The sequence below is a fragment of the Camelina sativa genome, chromosome 2 (assembly GCF_000633955.1).
Source record: "Camelina sativa cultivar DH55 chromosome 2, Cs, whole genome shotgun sequence".
NCBI lineage: Eukaryota > Viridiplantae > Streptophyta > Magnoliopsida > Brassicales > Brassicaceae > Camelina > Camelina sativa.
The window spans coordinates 7,188,619-7,193,312 of record NC_025686.1 but is presented as its reverse complement, the minus strand read 5'-3'; positions in this window follow the sequence as shown (position 1 = coordinate 7,193,312).

Genomic DNA, 4,694 nt, shown 5'->3' with positions numbered 1-4,694 from the left:
GGGACGTGGTGAAATAATCTTCACTTCCTTGGCTCCTAAGTCTCTCTTTAAGTGTTTCAAGATCACGAGCCAAGTGGGAACGAAGTGGAGATGCACTAGAGTCGCTGCCTCGTTAAAACCTCTTTGGTAAACCCATTGGGACAAACCCAAAGTAGGAAAAAGAGTACAGCTCCTTCTAATGGCTTAGGGGTGTCTTCACACTAGTGTGATGGTGAAGACACGCGAATCAAGCTTCCCAAAGCTGGTCAAGACTCAAGGCTCTTCATTGGTGATGCTAGCCATGAGCCATTGGGGGGGGGGTGAGCTTGGGTTGAAATGTCCATTGGTGACTTGTCTTGCTCCGCCTTGATGATCCTTGGGGGTTGAATGATGCCTCGTTGGTCGCCTACGCTAGCTCCTGGTCGCCAGTGCAGGTTGTCCGAGAGTTTGAGAGGCGTCCGAGTGGTGGCCGGGTAGTGTCCGAGGGCTGCAAGTGTTCTTGGCCGAAGGACCGATCCCGTGATCACATCATTCCCTCCCTCTTACAGAAGTTTTGTCCTCAAAACTGTGCTCATTACCTGGATCAAAAAGGAAAAACCCAAAAATCAGTAGCATCACAAGTTCATTCGCGGTTTAATACCAGGATCAAAGGGAAACAGTAAAGCCTTAAGAGAAAAGGATAAGACTTCCCCGGTAAGGCTAGTGGCGTTCGTTGTTCTGTTCCCTTCATAGGCCGCGGTAGGTGGTTGTGGCTCTCCAGGATGCCACACNAAATGGTGTTTTGATCCCTTCGTAGGCCGCGGTAGGTTGTAAACGCTCTCCAGGATGCCACACAAACGCTTGATCCGCACCAGAGTTGATCAAATGCATCGCCATATGACCTTGTGCGGTAACAGTCTTGGCGCTAAGGGTGGAGAGAGATGGCTCGGTCTTGGCGACTCCCANTTTGGCGCTAAAAGTGGGGAGAGATGGCTCGGTCTTGGCGACTCCCAGCTGGAGCGTACTACTCGAAGTAGTCAAAAATATCACTGGATGGACAGACCTCTCAGTGGCCATCTTTGGTGGTTCAGCTTGCTTGAAACTCTCCATTATCAAGCAATCGTCGGTTATGGCGTTAAACACACGGCCTGACTCTTCTTTGGCCTCGCACAGAGAGTTATCACTCGTTATGAGAGAAGACTCTTGCAACACGTCCTGCTCTGAGGGTGGTGGCTGATCGTCAAGTCGGCCTTGGTCGGAGACGGTGACTAATTGGCCTTGGTCTGCGTGATGATCAATACTAGCTCCTCCGAATGTGTAAGGTTCACGGTCAGGAGGTTCGGCTGGCGCCTTTACGAACCCGCCTGCCCCATAGGCGTGCTCCTTATTATCCGTCTCATGTTCGGATTGCTTCGTCGAGGAGACGTCCTCAGCTAGCTTGGTGCACGGCCTAAGACCCGTTCTTGACATTTCCGGGCTTGTTCTATCCTCGGCGCTAACTCTTCTTTGGACCGGTTCCTTGTGCAGCGTGGGCAGGTCACGGTGCTGAACTGGCGGCACAAAACTCCTTGGACTTGGTAAGGTCGCGGCGCTGACCACTTCCTGGAATGGTTCCTTGTATCGTGCTAGCGGCTCGCGGAACTGCACTAGGGGCGCATAAGTACTTGACCTCTCGGCAGGGGCCGAGTTACGGCTTATTCGCGGGGACGGCATAGGAACTGGTGCTCGGAGTTGAGTTGAGCGCGCATACGTCCTGCTTGGCTGCTCAACATAGGCTGAAGGGTGCCGTGATCGCGGAACCGGTGTAGGCAGTGGTTCATAGTATTCGTGCCGTGGAGTCTGTCTTCGCGTGGGAGCACTTGGAGACCAGGTAGGGATGCCTCGGTTACGACCTCGGTGATCACTCGAGCTTCTCTCGACCCGTTGACCAATTGTCGTTGATTCAATCCGGTCGAGTCTATCGTTGAGGTCTCGAAGCGTGTGTTGGAGTGAGATCAGTGCGTCTGCTGTGCTGGGTGGCTTGGGAATAGGCTCCTTTCTTCTTACGGATCGGTGCCTCGGCTTCTTAGTGTATGCAACCCAGTCATCACTATCGGAGTCTTCATATAGACCCGCCCTTGGTTCTTCGACGAGGGTAGCTCGTGACAAGGACGGCCAATAACAGTCTGGCGGTCCATGTTCGAGCTCTCCTTGATCTAACTCCTCGCCATAGTCCTCTTCGGACCAATATTCATCGCTGGTGGCCTCTTGCTCCGGTTCCAGGCCAAGTTCTTCATCACACCATGATTCCATATCAGATTCGTCTCCATCAAACTCCATGCTTGATCAGTGTACGATCAAGTGTGGCATATTGTTCACGGCTTTGGAACGAGGTGCGTTTGATGGTATGGACGGCTGTCGGAAGTCGTCGGCAGTACAGTGGCACGGCAGTAGGACGAACGACCAATGGTGGTTGGTTGAAGATTTGCTGACGCGGCTACACGACCGAAGGTTGATCCTCGGTTGTTGACGCGTCTTGGTCCGTACGTGATGTGCTGGCTGAGCAAGTGGTGTACCTCGTCAAAACAAAAGAATATTCGTGAGTATCTTTAAGTTCAAATGGACCACAAGGAGACATTTATCTCACCAGGCAATGATTGAGGACAGCTCACGAAAATTCAAACCTAAGACTAAACAAAAGCAAAAAGTAAAAGCAAAAGCAAAACACTAAAAGACAAAAACTGCTTTATGACCAAAATAAACAAGAACTCAATTCCTAAATAAACTCTAGCAATTTTCAAATTAAATGCAAAACAAAGATGAACAATGATGCAAACATCCTAGATAAATGATGAACAATGCCACACATGCAACAAATTAAACCCAAAGACGAAAAGGAACAAACTAAACAAGAAGATGCACGCAAGACTACAAACAAACTAGAGAAAAACAAGACCTTAAACAAGAAAGACAAACGACCTAATAAAGCAAAGCCAAAAGCAAAGTGTATCCAACGGTAGGATAGCAAAGATACTAGAAGCCAAGATGACAACTCACCCATGAACCACAAGGTGCATAAGGAACTATCCACGTCCACATTTTTGTGGTCTTGACCAAAAGCACTTTAGAGGTGGCTAAGCTCTCACCATACAAAAAGAAACTAATCCTAGGCCACACAAGGATTCAAACGCGGATTTGACCAACTTTTGAATTTCAAAAGACTTGGCTAGAAATTAAAGAGGAAAAAGCAAGTGGTAGAAACCAAATGTCTTTCACCTTTATATTTACCAAGCGACAAGGTTAAAAACACCAAAACACAACTAAAGCAAAGCACAAACGAATCTAGCACCCTATAACAGCAAAACAAAAAGCAACTCAAACTATAAAAGATCTAGACAAAACAACTAAGAACACAACAAGAACACAACAAGAACAAAAAGAAACGAGAACAAACAAGAACAAGCTAGAACGAACAGGAACAGACTAAACGAACAAGGACTAACAACCTAAAGAAAACAACAACAAACAATTCTAACAGCAACAAAACTTAACACCAAAAGAACAAACTACACAAACAAGACAATACAAAACTAAAAAGACTAACACAAAAGCTCAAGATCCAAACTTTGACCAAAGAGATGAATTTGTGGGTTAGAAAGACACAACCTTTGAAGTCAGGAGCTTTTAGAGCTCTGATACCAACTGATGTGACCCGCGGACGCGGCTATGGATCGATGGAGGAGTGTGTCTTCGGTCAAGTCAGAATCGGTGGGACTTTCCTCGGCCAAGCATCAAGGGTTCGAATCCAGAGAGGATTCAAACGACAGAAATGAGAGTTGAGGAGGTTCCAACGAACGGTTTGTGAAAACGGTCGTGAAGCCTTCTCGGAACGTACGGACGCGGCTGAGCGGATACGGCTAATGGCAGGACTCGGTGGGAAACGGAGGTGGAAACGACGCGAGATGGTACTGGGAAGTCTCGAGGACTGATGGTAAAGAACTCGAGGCTGGCGAAGTGGAATCGATGATAGACTCGAGAGCTGGCGGAAGAGAACTCGAGGTTGGGACGGTGGGACGAAAGAGATGGGCGATGGAATAGAGGTGGTTTGATGCGACGACACAAGAGGGTTGGCTCTCCTCTTGATACGGTCAACTAAGAGATTACAAACCCGGTTTGTGAATCTCTTAGGGTTTCTCAAGAGCCAAGTCCCGGACTTAGGCTAAGGAGAGAGGTGAGACAAGAACAAAGAATCTCTCTTTGTGAAAATTTCTATTTCTTTCAAGTCTGATTTTTACAATGAGGGTTGATGCCTTTATATAGTGAGGCTTACATAAGGAGACTCTAAAAACCCTAGGGACGTGGCCATGATCTAAACCATACACATGGCCAAAAAGCAAAAGCAAAGATAAAGCAAAGCAAAGACCAATCTACCGGTCATAGAGGGATCTAGAAGAAATTTAAAAGAAAAGAAGGGAAGGGGATAGGGTGGCCACGTCATTGGCTGAACGTGGATAGGATCTTCACTTCCTTGGCTCCTAAGCATGTCAATAAGTGTTTCCAAGTCATGAGCCAAGTGGGATCAAAGTGGAGATGCACTAGAGTTTGCTGCCTCGTTAAAACCTCTTTGGTAAACCCATTGGGACAAACCCAAAGTAGGAAAAAGAGTACAGCTCCTTCTAATGGCTTAGGGATGTCTTCACACTGGCGTGATGGTGAAGACACTCAATTCAAGCTTCCCAAAGCTGGTCGCGGCTCAA